The sequence below is a fragment of the Triticum urartu genome, chromosome 4 (genome assembly GCF_003073215.2).
Source record: "Triticum urartu cultivar G1812 chromosome 4, Tu2.1, whole genome shotgun sequence".
Lineage (NCBI taxonomy): Eukaryota > Viridiplantae > Streptophyta > Magnoliopsida > Poales > Poaceae > Triticum > Triticum urartu.
This window is the reverse complement of record NC_053025.1, coordinates 389576636-389594776: the sequence shown is the minus strand read 5'-3', so window position 1 is coordinate 389594776 and position 18141 is coordinate 389576636.

The following is an 18141-nucleotide window of genomic DNA, read 5'->3' as shown; positions in this document are numbered from 1 at the left end:
TGATTTGAGTCTTTATTTTTAGTTTCCACAATCATCCTTGCTGTACACACCTTTTGAGAGAGACACACATGATTCGGAAATTGTTAGAATACTCTATGTGCTTCACTTATATCTTTTGAGTTATATAGTTTTTGCTCTAGTGCTTCACTTATATCTTTTAGAGCACGTCGGTGGATTTGTTTTATAGAAACTATTGTTCTCTCATGCTTCACTTAGATTATTTTGAGAGTCCTACAAAACAGCATGGTAATTTGCTTTAATTATGTTAGGCATTCAAGATTAATAAAAAAATTCTTATGAGTGTGTTGAATACTATGAGAAGTTTGATACTTGATAATTGTTTTGAGATATGGAGATGGTAATATTAGAGTCATGCTAGTCGAGTAGTTGTGAATTTGAGAAATACTTGTGTTTAAAGTTTGTGATTCCCGTAGCATGCACGTATGGTGAACCGTTATGTGATGAAGTCGGAGCATGATTTATTTATTGATTGTCTTCCTTATGAGTGGCGGTCGGGGACGAGCGATGGTCTTTTCCTACCAATCTATCCCCCTAGGAGCATGCGCGTAATACTTTGCTTTGATAACTTGTAGATTTTTGCAATAAGTATATGAGTTCTTTATGACTAAGTTGAGTCCATGGATCATACGCACTTCTCTTCCTTCCACCATTGCTAGCCTCTCTAATACCGCGCACCTTTCGCCGGTATCATACACCCACCATATACCTTCCTCAAAACAGCCACCATACCTACCTATCATGGCATTTCCATAGCCATTCCGAGATATATTGCCATGCAACTTTCCACCATTCGTTTACTATGACACGCTCCATCATTGTCATATTGCTTTGCATGATCATGTAGTTGACATTGTATTTGTGGCAAAGCCACCGTTCATAATTCTTTCATACATGTCACTCTTGATTCATTGCATATCCCGGTACACCGCCGGAGGCATTCACATAGAGTCATATTTTGTTCTAAGTATCGAGTTGTAATTGTTGAGTTGTAAGTAAATAAAAGTGTGATGATCATCATTTTAGAGCATTGTCCCAAGTGAGGAAAGGATGATGGAGACTATGATTCCCCCACAAGTCGGGATGAGACTCCAGACGAAAAAAAGAGGCCATAAAAAAAAGAAAAGGCCCAAATAAAAAAATGAGAGAAAAAGAGAGAAGGGACAATGCTACTATCCTTTTACCACACTTGTGCTTCAAAGTAGCACCATGATCTTCATGATAGAGAGTCTCCTATGTTATCACTTTCATATACTAGTGGGAATTTTCATTATAGAACTTGGCTTGTATATTCCAATGATGGGCTTCCTCAAAATGCCCTAGGTCTTCGTGAGAAGCGAGTTGGATGCACACCCACTTAGTTTCTTTTGTTGAGCTTTCATATACTTATAGCTCTAGTGCATCCGTTGCATGGCAATCCCTACTCACTCACATTGATATCTATTGATGGGCATCTCCATAGCCCGTTGATACGCCTAGTTGATGTGAGACCTATCTTCCTCTTTTTTCTCCTCCACAACCACCATTCTATTCCACCTAAAGTGCTATGTCCATGGCTCACGCTCATGTATTGCGTGAAGATTGAAAAAGTTTGAGAACACCAAAAGTATGAAACAATTGCTTGGCTTGTCATCGGGGTTGTGCATGATTTAAATACTTTGTGTGGTGAAGATAGAGCATAGCCAGACTATATGATTTTGTAGGGATAACTTTCTTTGGCCATGTTATTTTGAAGAGACATAATTGCTTAGTTAGTATGCTTGATTAGTTATTATTTCTATGTCAATTGACTTTTGTCTTGAATCTTTCGGATCTGAATATTCATACCACAATTAAGAGAATTACATTGAAATTATGCCAAGTAGCATTCCACATCAAAAATTCTGTTTTTATCATTTACCTACTCGAGGAACGAGCAGGAATTAAGCTTGGGGATGCTTGATACGTCTCCAACGTACTATAATTTTTTATTGTTCCATGCTATATTATATTCTGTTTTGGACATTATTGGGCTTTATTACCACTTTTATATTATTTTTGGGACTAACCTATTAACCGGAGGCCCAGCCCAGAATTGTTGTTTTTTGCCTATTTTAGTGTTTCGCAGAAAAAGAATATCAACCGGAGTCCAAATGGAATGAAACCTTCGGGAAGGTGTTTTTCAGAACGAACATGATCCAGAGGACTTGGACCCTACATCAAGCAATCAATGAGGAAGGCACGATGTAGGGGGGCGCGCCTACGCCTCCCAGACGCGCCCTCCACCCTCGTGGGCCCCCTGTTGCTCCAATGACGTAATCCTTCCTCCTATATATACCTACGTACCCCCAAACTACCAGATACGGAGCCAAAACCCTAATTCCACCACCCGTAACTTTCTGTATCCACGAGATCCCATCTTGGGGCCTTTTCCGGAGCTCCGCCGGAGGGGGCATCGATCACGGAGGGCTTCTACATCAACACCATAGCCTCTCCGATGAAGTGTGAGTAGTTTACTTCAGACCTACGGGTCCATAGTTATTAGCTAGATGGCTTCTTCTCTCTTTTTGGATCTCAATGCAAAGTTCTCCCCCTCTCTTGTGGAGATCTATTCGATGTAATCTTCTTTTGCGGTGTGTTTGTTGAGACCGGTGAATTGTGGGTTTATGATCAAGTTTATCTATGAACAATATTTGAATCTTCTCTGAATTCTTTTATGTATGATTGGTTATCTTTGCAAGTCTCTTCGAATTATCAGTTTGGTTTGGCCTACTAGATTGATCTTTCTTGCAATGGGAGAAGTGCTTAGCTTTGATTTCAATCTTGTGGTGTCCTTTCCTAGTGACAGTAGGGGCAGAAAGGCACGTATTGTATTGTTGCCATCGAGGATAACAAGATGGGGTTTATATCATATTGCATGAGTTTATCCCTCTACATCATGTCATCTTGCTTAAAGCGTTACTCTGTTATCTTGAACTTAATACTCTAGATGCATGATCGATAGCGGTCGATGTGTGGAGTAATAGTAGTAGATGCAGGCAGGAGTCGGTCTACTTGTCTTGGACATGATGCCTATATACATGATCATACCTAGATATTCTCATAACTATGATCAATTCTGTCAATTCCTCAACAGTAATTTGTTCACCCACCGTAAATACTTATGCTCTTGAGAGAAGCCACTAGTGAAACCTATGGCCCCCGGGTCTATCTTCCATCATATTAATCTTCCAATACTTAGTTATTTCCTTCGCTATTGATTTTACTTTGCATCTTTTATTTATCTTTATCATAAAAAATACCAAAAATATTATCTTATCATATCTATCATATCTCACTCTCGTAAGTGACCGTGTAGGGATTGACAACCCCTTATTGCATTGGTTGCGAGGATTTATTTGTTTGTGTAGGTGCGAGGGACTTGTGCGCGGCCTCCTACTGGATTGATACCTTGGTTCTAAAAAACTGAGGGAAATACTTACGCTACTTTGCTGCATCACCCTTTCCTCTTCAAGGGAATACCAATGCAGGTGCTCAAGAGGTAGCATGCACCCCTGCAGGGAAGTTGATCTATTCGAATAGCCGTGTCCCTCGGTAAAAGGACGACCCAGAGTTGTACCTTGACCTTATGACAACTAGAACCGGATACTTAATAAAACACACTGTCGGTGTCAAAACCGGCGGATCTCAGGTTGGGGGTCCCGAACTGTGCGTCTAGGCCGGATGGTAACATGAGACAAGGGACACAATGTTTTACCCAGGTTCGGGCCCTCTTGATGGAGGTAAAACCCTACGTCCTGCTTGATTAATATTGATGATATGGGTAGTACAAGAGTAGATCTACCACGAGATCAAGGAGGCTAAACCCTAGAAGCTAGCCTATGGTATGATTGTTGTATGATGAAGTTGTCCTACGGACTAAAACCCTCCGGTTTATATAGACACCGGAGAGGGTTAGGGTTACACAAAGTCGGTTACAATGGTAGGAGATCTTGAATATCCGCATCGCCAAGCTTGCCTTCCACGCCAAGGAAAGTCCCATCCGGACACGGGACGAAGTCTTCAATCTTGTATCTTCATAGTCCTGGAGTCCGGCTGAAGGTATAGTCCGGCTACCCGAACACCCCCTAATCCAGGACTCCCTCAGTAGCCCCTGAACCTGGCTTCAATGACGACAAGTCCGGCATGTAGATTGTCTTCGGCATTGCAAGGCGGGTTCTTCCTCCAAATTCTTCATAAAAGTTTGTAAACACCAAGAGTAGTGTCCGGCTCTGCAAAATAAGTTTCCATGTATTGCCATAGAGAGAATAATATTAACACAAATCTAATCTGTTGATGTATTCCACAGCGTGACATCACACTACGGCCAAGCCTTTATTCGAATCGTTTTCACTTTTCCACCTCAGTGTGTTTTGCGAGGCGGCTTCCTTAGCACGTCTTGTCAAAGCAGAGATCGTGTCCCCCAGTTACGGGATTCTCGTCAATACGGACGTGGGTAACCCAACCGCGCCATTTATCACGGCGCTTGGGAGGCAAGCGAGTTTTACTAGGCTAGTGGGGACGCATAGTCGCATCCGCTCATATAAGGGGATAATGATCCACCTTTTTACCTACGCCTTCCTCCTCCTTTGCCTATCCATCTTCTGCGCACCCGAGCTCCAGCGCCCAAGCCCGCACTTCCAACCTCAACCTTCTCCAACAATGTCCGGAGCGGGAGGCAAGTGGATGGTCTCCTCCGTCACGGAGGGCCATGTCAAAAGGCTAAGGAAGGCCGGATACCTGTCCAAAGACATCGCGCACCGGCTTCCTAAGGAGGGGCAGCTTCTCCCCACCCCAAGGCCCCATGAGAGGGTAGTATTTCTTCCCCACTTCCTCCGCGGACTGGTTTCCTCTCCACCCATTTGTCCGCGGGCTCATGTTCTACTATGGCCTAGATTTCCACGTTCTGGCCCCGAACTTCATACTCAATATCTCGGTGTTTATCGTCATGTGCGAGGCTTTCCTCTGCATCCGCCCCCATTTCGGCCTCTGGCTCAAGAGTTTCAACGTCAAGCCAAAGGTGGTGCGCGGCAACCAGGCGGAGTGCGGAGGTGCCATGGCGGGCAAAATAGCCAACGTCCTATGGCTCGAGGGCTCCTTTGTGGAGACCTTGAAGGGGTGGCAGTCAGGGTGGTTTTACATCACCGAACCACGCGATCCGAAGTGGATCGCAACCCCTGAATTCCGATCCGGACCCCCTACGCGGCTCACGTCCTGGAAGGAGACGGGCTTGTCGTGGGGCGACGAAGAATAGGTGACCGGACTGCAAAAATGCATCCAGTCCCTGGTGAACAAGCAGCTCAAGCTTGTCAACGTAGTCCAGGTCATGCTCATCCGCCGGATCCTTCCGTGTCAAGAACGGGACTTCAATTTGTGGGAGTTCAACCCGGCGCAGCACCGAACTCTGAGCAGGCTCTTCGACACGACGTACGAAGATGTCTGGAAGGGGCTAACCAAAGGCGCCGAGGCTCCCACATCCGCCTCCGAAGACCGCGGATTCAGCTCGCAGCGTCCTGCTGGCGAGGTAAAATATTTTCATCTTTTACAGGATGTTAAGTTTTCTTCATAGTTTGACTCTATGCGGGATCTAAACTCCCTCACCTTTGACAGGATTGGCAGGCGAAGTCCGGACTGATTAACTGTCCGGCTCCCTTGCCCGAAGACCCAGCCCCTGCTCTCCTAGTGAAGCTGCTGGTTCCGGCACCTTATGTGGTGCCGGAGAAGAAGGCCAAGAAGAAGAAGGCCACGGGGACTCGAAAGAGTTCCCGGCATATGGTGGTGTCGGACTCGTCGTCCGATGAGTCCGAGACGCACTCCTCCCGTGAAGACGAGGAGGAGGAAGAAGAGACCTCTCCCCCTCCAGCGGGGGGAGGAAAGAAGAGGAAGGCCGCCCTAGTAGGGGAGGCCGAAGGGTCCAAGAAGAGGAAAACCCCTCTGCCGGACTACGCCCCCGACGCCGACGAGGACGAAGAGGAGTGGCCGGACAGGGCCAAGCGTCCGGCGAAATCGTAAGTGTTCGGATACCAGAGTATCTCATGATATTCCTTTTGTTGCGCAGCTTTCCCTAATGTCGAATATAATCATGCAGCCCGCCCAAGGACGGGCTCGACGAGTCGTCGAGCGGCTCCCTGGATTCATCGGACGTGAATTCAGTTCCGCCCGCTGCCTCCCCCTGTGCTGCGGATGACGCTGAAGTGGCATCGCGACAAGCTCCATGGAAAGAGGAGGTGGTCCAGGAGGAGCCGCGAGGCGACCTCCCGGACTCCAGGAGTAAAGGGGACAAGACCCCCCAGGCCGGACACCGCGCCGGAATCATCAACGGTTCCGGACCGCGGCAGGCAAACTCCTGCCAAGAGGAGCAAGCCTATTGAGCTGGTGTCCTCCGTCCAACCGGAGGCGCCGGACAATCTACTGGAGGTGCTTAAGGGCGCCTCCATCGACGAGGAGCACCGTACCATCATGAGTACGGTGGTCCAGAAGGTTCGGTCCACCAAAAGTGGACTGACTGAAGCTTGTGCTAGCCTTCTAACAGGCTTCGAGGTAAGTAAAAATATGCAAAAATATTACCGCATAGACAGTAGCCCCTGATGCTCTGTTTGGCGTTCGGAAAGAAAAGCCGAATAGAGGATCTATTAAATATCGCAGGAGTCTAACTAAAAAGGAGTCAATATACGTATGCAGGCTTCGCTGCTGGCCACCGCCGCACTGACTGCGGAGGTGGGTGCCCTGAAGCAGGGCCTCGACCGGACCGAGCAAGAGCTCGGCCTTGCCAAGCGGCATCTCGAGGAGAAAGAAGGTAAGAGATACCTTATAGAAAAAAAATGCCTATAAGAAGACGCAATTGCAAAAAATGACAGGAGTATACTGCTTATTGTAGGGGCCACAAGTGAGGTGGCGACCCTCAAGCAGACGGTGTCCGAGGCCGAGAAGATAGCGGCCACGGAGCGCATCGAGCGGGAGAAATTTGAGGTGCAGGTCGGCGAGGTGCAGCAAGAGCTTTAGGCTCTCATGAAAAAACATGAGAGTTTGGAGCTTGACTCGAAGACGCGAGCGTCCGAGCTTGCTGCGGCCCTTAAAACTGCCAAGTCTGCCAAGGCCGAAGCCCAGAAGGCCCTCCAGGAATTGGATGCGGTGAAAAAGATAGCGGCGGGTAAGGCATTCTCTATGCAAAGCAGACATATAAAAGTAAACAACTTGTTACTTACCCGAATCCGGAGCTCTCCAGGGGCATTCGCAGATCTCCCCCGCAGCGTATCTGATGCCGCCGCATTCTACCGAGCCGAGGAAGGCAGCTCGACAGAGAAGGTGTTCTGGTCTCAGTACGCTGAGGCCGGACACCCTGTGCCCTTGAGCAACCAGCTGAAGCAGCTGGTCGAGCTCCACAAGGTGGCCAAACAGGCCCTGAAGGGCTTCATAGTTCGGCTGTGGCCTGGAGAGGCCCTGCCTGGGAGCTACTTCGGACTGGTGCGGCGGCTGGTGGAGGCTTGTCCCAGGCTCGAGGTCATCAAGTGCTCTGTCTGCATCGAAGGAGCCCATAGGGCCCTTGCCCGTGCAAAGGTGCACTGGGGTAAGCTGGATGGTGAGAAGCTAGTGAGGGACGGGCCGCCGCCGGGGAAGGAGCATCGCAAGCCCGAGAACTATTACAAGGATGTTCTGGCTGGTGCCCGCCTTATGGCGGATGAATGTACCAAGGATGTAATTTTTGAATGAACTGGCTCGTGTTATACTGTGCGCTGAAAACTTGTTCATATGCGCTAAGCAATGCTTGAATTTAAAATATTACTTTCTGTGCGTCCGTTTATCAAAAAATTGAGAGATGGCCAGTCGTCGGCTTCTGCCCCCATGCCACTAGTGCTGGGGTGTTCGGGATAAACCTGAGAACTCTTTTTCCCATGATTGGGTCCATCGAGGGAGGCGCTCAGCACAACGAACAAGGCAATCGGACTATAATGCTTGAACACTCTCACTTAGCCATAGAACTCTATAATTTTAAATTTTGGCGAAGCCCCTAGTATTCGGAAGACCGAGTTCGGGGCGCTATCCACGCCTTGGCCGGACAAAGCCGGTTCCTCGCTCGAAGCGGCAAAAGTCTTTAAGGACTCGAAAAACCTCTCGAACAGCGACTGGTCTCTCGCCTCATCATGACAGTCAGTTCTAGCTTTCTCTACTGAGGTGCTCAGCCCAGCTCAAGTGGGGCACAATCGCAGTAGTTCTCCTAGTGCTACCTTAGCCGATATAGCGGAACGTAAGGCACCAAAACATAGGAGCCGGGCAAACCCAACTATTGACCCAAATCATGATTCGGAGCCGATGCATATAGTGCTATAAGTTCGGGGTGCCGCACTTGTGAAAGTGTACGGACTTCTCACGCGCATATTGATGGGTACTGAAGCCCCTGGCGTATTTTTGCCATACCACAGTGTACGGATGCAACCTGTTATTAATAAACATATATATAAAAAGAGGATAATGCAAAAAATAGACAAAAATCTATGCATTGTTTATAGAAAGGTTGCTATGAAAGAGGAATGATACAAATAGTGTGATAAGCAAAAGAAATTGGACTATTTAACATGTCCTGGCTAGGGGCAGGCTGCGGAATTGTATTAAAAAATAGGTATACTGCTCGCAATAGAGACCACCTGGAAGTTCCATAATGCGACGTGGCTTGTCTGCATTCTTGGATCTTGCATCGTTTGTGCGGCAGTTGAATTGCTGAACGGGTCGTCCGAAGTATGGAGTCCAGAGAGTAAGAATATAAAGGAATCCGGCAGCCCCTGGTGCGGTTTAAGCCTTATTTCGGGCGTGCCATGATAGTGCCCCTTCCCCTGTGCCCATGGTATTTCAAGAGCGTAGTTATGTACGCGCAGCACTGGTTTCGCTATATCGCGAGGGCTAGGGTTGGGGCCGCATTGCTACGCTAGCTCAGAATGTGCCAGGCGGTCTTGTTGTAGGGTACTCCGAGCACGCTTGACAGTGTCCGGCTTTTTGAAGGCTGAACTGGAGAACTGCCTAGAGAGGCTGCTTTGTACTTCTGCTGCGAGCGCTGCCGTGTGCTCCTCCGTTCGGAGGGAGCGTTCAGTGTTCCCATTGACCATGATTACTCCTCTAGGGCCTGGCATTTTGAGCTTGAGGTATGCATAGTGCGGCACCGCGTTGAATTTTGCGAATGCGGTTCGCCCGAGCAGTGCGTGATAGCCACTACAGAACAGGACTATGTCGAAGATTAACTCCTCGCTTTGGAAGTTATCCAGAGATCCGAAGACCACTTCTAGTGTGACTGAGCCTGTACAGTTGGCTTCTACACCTGGTATGACGCCTTTAAAGGTCGTTTTGGTGGGCTTGATCCTCGAGGGATCTATGCCCATTTTTCGCACTGTATCCTGGTAAAGCAGGTTCAGGCTGCTGCCGCCGTCCATGAGGACTCTTGTGAGATGAAATCAGTCAATGATTGGGTCTAGAACTAATGCGGCGAAGCCGCCGTGGCAGATGCTAGTGGGGTGGTCCCTTCGATCAGAGGTGATCGGGCAGGAGGACCACGGGTTGAACTTTGGGGCGACTGGCTCTATCGCATATACGTCCCGTAACGCACGCTTCCGCTCCCTCTTGGGGATGTCGGTTGCGTATATCATGTTCACCGTCCGCACTTGCGGGGGAAATCCCTTTTGTCCACTGTTGTTCGGCGGCCTGGGCTCCTCCTCGTCGTCGCTATGCAGCCCCTTGTCTTTGTTTTCGGCTCTTAACTTGCCTGCCTGCTTGAACACCCAATAGTCCCTATTGGTGTGATTGGCTGGCTTTTCGGGGGTGCCATGTATCTGGCACAAGCGGTCGAGTATTCGGTCCAAACTGGACGAGCCCTGAGTATTTCTTTTGAATGGCTTTTTCCGTTGACCGGATTTGTAGCCTCGGAATCCGGCATTAACTGTTGTATCCTCGTTGCTGTCGCTGTTAACGCGGCGCTTTTGTTTGTTCCGACGCGACCTGTCACTTTTGTCCTTGGTATTTGAATTACCAGGGTTCTTGGTTAAGTTGTTGCTGGGAGCTAGCCAGTTGTCTTCTCCCGCGCAAAAGCGGGTCATGAGTGTTGTGAGGGCTGCCATAGATTTCGGCTTTTCCTGTTCCAGGTGCCGGGCAAGCCACTCGTCGCGGATATTATGCTTGAAGGCCGCTAAGGCCTCTGCGTCCGGACAGTCGACTATCTGGTTTTTCTTTGTTAGGAACCGTGTCCAGAATTGCCTGTCGATTCCTCTGGCTGCTGAATTATGTGGCTTAGGTCATCGGCGTCCGGTGGTCGCACATAAGTGCCCTGGAAGTTGTCAAGGAATGCGGCTTCCAGGTCCTCCCAAGAACCGATTGAGTCTGCTGGCAAGCTGTTAAGCCAATGCCGGGCCGGTCCCTTAAGTTTGAGTGGGAGGTATTTGATTGCGTGTAGATCATCACCCCGGGCCATGTGGATATGAAGGAGATAATCCTTGATCCATACCGCAGGATCTGTTGTGCCATCATACGATTCGATGTTTACGGGTTTGAAGCCCTCAGGGATTTTATGATCCATTACTTCATCTGTGAAGCATAGTGGGTGTGCGGCACCTCTGTATTGGGCTATATCACGACTCACCTCGAAGGAGCTTTGTCTGTTGAGTTCAGCCTGGCCGGATTCATTGCATCCGGAGTGACGATCACTGTCACGTGCCGTGGGGCGCCTGCGCGATCCGTAGATCGATCTTGTTTGCCTTGCCTTGTCCTCCAGTATGTCGTGCAGGTCGGGCGCATTTTCCCGTGCCTTAGTATGGTTGACGCGGTGCTGGGGCATGGCTTGAGTGGAGGGCCGAGAGGCTGCTCTGTCGCGGCCACGAGGTGGCCGATCGGCCATTTCATGCGCTGGTGATGTAGGTGCTTCCTCCTCTAGTCGGGGTAGCAGCCTGCGCTTTGGGTAACTCTTGGAGGGGCATTCGAGTTCATACTCTTCGGCCGCAGGGACTTAAGTCCATCTGTCAGCTAGCAAACCTGATCAGCTCTAAGTTGTTGCTGCTTTTTCTTGAGGCTGCTTGCCGTGGCCATAAGCCTGCGTTTAAAATACTCTTGTTCGGCAGGATCCTCTGGCACGACGAACTCGTCGTCGTCGAGGCTTGCCTCATCTTCGGAGGGAGGCATATAATTATCGTCCTCAACCTCTTGGTCCGCCGCCCTCTCGTGAGGGCTGGCTTCTCTGTCCTCCTGTGCTGAATCTTGCTGGAGGGGGTGTTCTTCGGCGCTATTCGGAGTAGTATTATCTCCCGTGCCGGAATCACCATTTTTTGCTTTGGCGGGATTTAGAGCGGCGCCGCTGACATCGGCGCTTGGGCTGTTTCTTAGAGGTATCGTCCCCCGCTGTTCCATCGCCGTCTCCATCCTTTGGAGTGTCCACCATATATATGTCATATGACGAGGTGGCCTTCCAGCCCCCCACAGGTGCTGGTTCTTGTTCGTCTCCTGCATCGTCGTCCATGCCGTCGATGTCTTCGGGGTCAAAGTCAAGCATGTCGGTTAAATCGTCGACAGTGGCTACAAAGTGGGTGGTGGGTGGGTTTTGAATTTCTTCATCGTCCATATCCCAACCTTGCTGACCGTAGTCCGGCCAGGGCTCTCCTGATAAAGAGAGAGACTTTAGAGAACTCAGGATGTCGCCGAAGGGCGAGTGCTGAAAGATGTTCGCGGCGGTGAACTCCATTATCGGCGCCCAATCGGATTCGATCGGCAGGGGCGCGGGGGGCTCGGAGCTCGGAGAGGAATCCGGCTCCTCGGAGTCACGGGCCATGCGGAGTGCGGGGCTGGAGTTCGGCTTGATCGCCTCTGAGATCGCAGCCCCTGAGGCAGTGTCCAACCGCTGATTCTCGATCGGCGCAGTAGGCTCCGAATCAATGGTCGGAACCGATGCGTGTGCGGCCTCCAAGGCGCTATTTGGCGGCAGAGCTATATCATGCCCATCAAGACAGTGCGGCGCGCTTGGCTGTGGCTCGAATCCGTCGAAGATCAAGTCCCCGCAGATGTCAGCCATGTAGTTTAGGCTTCCAAACCTGACCTGCTGGCCAGGGGTGTAGCTTTCGATCTGCTCAAGGTGGCCAAGCGAATTGGCCCGCAGTGCGAAGCCGCCGAAGACGAAGATCTGTCCGAGGAGAAAAGTCTCACCCTGGACTGCATCATTGTTGATGATCGAAGGAGCCATCGGGCCTAAAAGCGACGACACAGAGGAACTCTCAATGAAAGCACCAATGTCGGTGTCAAAACCGGCGGATCTCGAGTAGGGGGTCCCAAACTGTGCGTCTAGGCCGGATGGTAACAGGAGGCAAGGAACATGATGTTTTACCCAGGTTCGGGCCCTCTTCATGGAGGTAAAACCCTACGTCCTGCTTGATTAATATTGATGATATGGGTAGTACAAGAGTAGATCTACCACGAGATCAAGGAGGCTAAACCCTAGAAGCTAGCCTATGGTATGATTGTTGTATGATGAAGTTGTCCTACGGACTAAAACCCTCCGGTTTATATAGACACCAGAGAGGGTTAGGGTTACACAAAGTCGGTTACAATGGTAGGAGATCTTGAATATCCGCATCGCCAAGCTTGCCTTCCACGCCAAGGAAAGTCCCATCCGGACACGGGACGAAGTCTTCAATCTTGTATCTTCATAGTCCTGGAGTCCGGCTGAAGGTATAGTCCGGCTACCCGGACACCCCCTAGGAAGCGGAAGGTATAATCTTGTATCTTCATAGTCTTCATAGTCTGGCTGAAGACTTCGAAGGCTCGGAGAATTTGAAGGCTCTGAAGAATTCCCAGATTGGTATGACCTAGGAAAGCTACCCTTATGGAACTTGTCAGACTATTGAAGTTGCCAATCCCTGAGATCAAGGTGTGTCGGAAAAAGATCGGAACATGGAGCGTTAAACCTCAGAAGTTTTTGTCAAGAAAACCCTAAGGGAGGAGATATTAACTATGGAATGATAGCTCATGGCAATGACAAGGGCAGAAACACGGCTATCCATGATGTTATCGCCCGCTTATGCTATTGTCACTGTGCTGAGTTAAGGACCCATTTCTTCGGAAGGATTGGATGACAAAAGGGGCTAATGGAGCACCTATCAGCAAAAGACGAAGTTTTAACCTTAGCTGGTGTATCACCAGGATCTGAAGCATTACATCAAGAATTTCCGGATAGACCTTCTTGAATCCTTATTGGACTATACCTTCAGCCGGACTCCAGGACTATGAAGATACAAGATTGAAGACTTCGTCCCTTGTCCGGATGGGACTTTCCTTGGCGTGGAAGGCAAGCTTGGCGATGCGGATATTCAAGATCTCCTACCATTGTAACCGACTTTGTGTAACCCTAACCCTCTCCGGTGTCTATATAAACCGGAGGGTTTTAGTCTGTAGGACAACTTCATCATACAACAATCATACCATAGGCTAGCTTCTAGGGTTTAGCCTCCTCGATCTCGTGGTAGATCTACTCTTGTACTACCCATATCATCAATATTAATCAAGCAGGACGTAGGGCTTTACCTCCATCAAGAGGGCCCGAACCTGGGTAAAACATCGTGTTCCTTGCCTCATGTTACCATCCGGCCTAGGCGCACAGTTCGGGACCCCCTACCCGAGATCCGTCGGTTTTGACACCGACATTGGTGCTTTCATTGAGAGTTCCTCTGTGCCGTCGCAATCAGGAAGGATGCCTCTTCCCGTCTTTAAAGACGGTGCCGTTACTAAGGGAGCCTTGGCTGTCGGCCAAACTCTCCGGCTAGGCGGTTTTCTCATGACCGCCTGTTCGACCGTTGCACCGACGGTGACCTCTCGGGTCATCAAAAGCAATCTTCACGTCAGCTCAGAACTTGTCGAGCAGTTATATCCAATGGAGCACTCTTCCGTAAACGAGCTCTTGGATCGCATCGCCGCCTTGGGGGTCACTACGGATTATGACCAGATTGGGCTTAAACCCGATCTAAGAGAAATTACTTCTCCCCATGTCACCCATCATGTTGCCGTGGTAGAGGCACAGTGCGGCGACTCTTCATCTATCTTAAGGACTAGCTACGTCCGGATTCCCGATCCCTCCAAGCCGGATAGCCGCGGAGGGGAGGATGTAACTCAAGACCTGAACTTAGAATCAGGCAACGGGCTAGATTCACTGGACAACATCCAAGAATCCAAACTTCAGAGTTTGGAAACTCCTTGGCCTCTGAGTCTTAGATTGGGTGAAGTTCCGGACTTAATTCCACCCACCCACCCGAACATAAGCGATCTATCCCAAATCAGGCAAAAGCCCGAAGAAACAGTACATCATTACTGGGCAAGGTTCCTCCTGGTTATGAACAGGATAAAGGACTGCCGCCAGGAAGACGCAATCTCAATCTTCTGCAATAATTGCACGGACAAGGGAATCCTCAACGCCACAGGTTGTCGTGATCTTACACGCTTCGCTGACTTGGCGTCCTTAGTACAAAAGTACTGTGCGATGGAAAGCGCCCGGAAAACCGAAACTAAAGTTTGGGACAATCCGGCCCTGAATAGAAACCTCGTCCGAAATAAAAGGGTGCATCATCATCAGACACCCGGGTTAAAAACCAAAAAACCAAAACCCTCTACAGGGCATGGAACCGTACTGGAGGGATGGCTTAATGGACCCTGTAAAATTCATAGTACAGAGGACGCCACACCAACTCATAGCCTAAGAGCATGTTGGATACTCCGGCAGGTGGCCAAAAGGGGTGGAGATCTCCTAATTCCGGAGGCCGCAGAAAGCCACCTCAGGGACTCTAGTACAGTCTTAACAGTCTTCGAGACTTTCGCATCAAATAATATGCGAAAAAGAACACTCCGCAGCCTCGCCGAAGTCTATCAAGTAGCAACAATAAACCCATGGAGTGACACGGCTATTACTTTTAATGCCAGTGATGAACCAAAATTCCGAACAGCTCGAGCACCAGCCGCATTGGTACTTAGTCCTATAGTGGACGGCTTTCGCCTCACCAAGGTACTCATGGACGGAGGCAGCGGATTGAACCTCATTTATGAGGAAACCCTTCAAAAAATGGAAATAGATTGGAACCGCATTGAGCGAAGCAGCACAACCTTTAGAGGAATAATCCCCAGTCGGGAAGCGCGCTGTCGAGGAAAAATCACACTAGATGTGGTGTTCGGCACGCCGAATAATTATAGGTCCGAAGAGGTCAGATTCCAAGTGGCCCCATTCAGTAGCGGATACCACGCTCTGCTGGGGCGGGAAGCGTTTACAATCTTCCAAGCAATACCCCATTACGGGTACATGAAGCTCAAGATGCCCAGGCCGAACGGAATCATCACCCTCACTAGTGATCCGGACGTAGCACTCTGCGCCGAAAACAAGACAGCTGCATTGGCCCTTGAGGCACTGTCCGAAGCCCTAGCAGCTGAGGAACTGACTACGCTGCGCTCCACGGTAAATAGGGACGATGTGATACTCAACAGAAGATCCAAGTCCACCTCTTTTAAACCAGCGGATGAAATAGTCAAATTCCAGGTCCATCCAACGGACCCCAATAAAACAGCTTCCATCGGGGCACGATTAAACCCCGATGTAGACACCGCACTGCGAGAATTCCTACGGGAGAACTGGGACATTTTTGCCTGGCACCCTTCAGACATGCCAGGAATCCCACGCAGGCTGGCCGAACACAGCTTAAATATCCTAAAAGGATTCAAACCTGTCAAACAAGCCCTTCGGCATTTCTCTGAGCCCAAGAGACAGGCAATGGGAGAGGAGCTAGCCAAACTATTGGAGGCCAGATTCATCAGAGATATAAAACATCCGGACTGGCTAGCAAACTTGGTGATGGTACCAAAGAAGGACAAATCCTGGCGCCTGTGCGTTGACTTCAAAGACCTTAACAAGGCTTGCCCAAAGGATCCCTTCCCCCTCCCCCGCATCGATCAAATTATCGACGCCACTACAGGACACGATTCATTGTGCTTCCTCGATGCATACTCCGGTTACCATCAAATCAAGATGGCCGAGTCGGACCAAGCCGCAACAGCATTCATCACCCCATACGGCCCATTCTGCTTCAACATAATGCCTTTCGGGCTCAAAAACACCGGCGCAACATATCAGCGCATGATTCAGACATGTCTGGCAAACCAGATCGGCAAAACAGTAGAGGCATACGTGGATGATGTGGTCGTCAAAACAAAACATGTCGAATCTCTAGTAGATTACTTGAGGCTTACATTTGACAACCTCCGAGCATATGACATCCAGCTAAATCCGGAAAAATGCGTTTTCGGCGTTCCAGCCAGAAAGCTCATGGGCTTCATTGTATCCGGTAGAGGAATCGAAGCAAATCCAGCCAAGATCCGAGCTTTGTCACAATTGGATATCCCAAAGGACCTCAAACAAATACAAAAATTAACCGGATGCGTGGCGGCTCTAAGCCGCTTTATCTCCTGGTTGGGGGAAAAGGCGCTACCTCTCTATCGCCTCCTTTGGCGCACCGAACACTTCGAGTGGACGGATGCCGCCACGGCCGGACTCGAGGAAATAAAAGCCATATTGGCAACAAACCCTGTCCTGGCAGCGCCAAACATCGGCGAACCAATGCTATTGTACATTGCAGCAACCCATCAAGTTGTCAGCGCAGTACTCGTCGTCGAACGGGAAACGGATGGACACAAATTCCCCCTTCAAAAGCCGGTTTACTATGTGTCCACTGTCCTCACCCCATGCAAATCACGGTACCCACATTATCAAAAGATTGCATATGCAGTATTCATGGCATCCCGGAAGCTACGACACTACTTTCAAGAGTGTTCAATCACAGTAGCATCGGAAGTACCACTCAACGATATTATAAACAACCGTGACGCAACGGGCCAGATTGCAAAATGGGACATCGAGCTCCTCCCGTTCGACATAACTTATAGGCCTCGGCGAGCTATCAAGTCGCAAGTTTTGGCCGACTTCGTCGCAGAATGGACGGAGGCCGAACTCCCTAAAGAGTACGGCACATATTCAAACTGGATCATGCACTTCGACGGTTCCAAAATGTTGGTCGGACTTGGGACCGGAGTCGTTTTGACGTCCCCCACAGGAGACACCGTTCAATACGTACTCCAGATTATGTACACGGACTCCAACAATGCAGCCGAATACGAGGCCCTTTTACATGGTCTCCGGATGGCAATATCCATGGGCATTCAACGCCTAGAGGTGCGCGGGGATTCGAACCTCGTGATATCCCAAATAAATGAAGACTTCGATGCCAAGGATCCAAAAATGGCAGCTTACCGCAACACCGTCCTCAAAATGTCAGCTCGGTTTGAGGGGCTCCAATTTCACCATATAGCCCGAGAAAACAATCAGGCGGCAGACGTCCTGGCATGCATCGACGCAAAATGCGATGCGATCCCCCCCAACATCTTCCTGGAAAGGCTGTTCAAGCCATCCATAGTATGGGAAGGGGAACATGGCAATATTAGCCCGGACCCAACCGCACTGTCCGACGCCGAACAATCTGACATAATCGGAGGCTCTGCCAATGAAATCACAACCTCAGCCCACGTACTAATGGCTGTTATCGCCCCGTGGACAGAGCCATTCCTAGCCTACCTTACTAGCAGGAACTCCCAGAGGACCAAAACAAGGCACGTTGTATAGTGCGGCGATCTAAAGCCTATAAAGTCCATGAGGGAGAACTTTATAAGAAAAGCACTACCGGAGTCCTTCAAAGGTGCATCTCCGAAGAGGAAGGGCGGAACCTGCTGGCTGAAATTCATGCCAGACTCGGTGGCCATCACACCGCAGCCCGGTCCCTTGTAAGCAAGGCTTTCCGTACAGGATTTTATTGCCCGACGGCCTGGGCGGACGCTCAGGACTTGGTCCAACGATGCGCCGGTTGCCAGCTTTTTGCAAACCAAAGCCATATGCCACCCACCGCCCTCCAAACTATCCCCATCACTTGGCCTTTCGCGGTCTGGGGGCTTGACATGGTGGGACCCCTTAAAGGCGGAACCCACAAGAAAAAATACTTACTGGTCATGGTGGATAAGTTCACCAAATGGATAGAAGCTAAGCTTGTTATGACGGCCGAATCC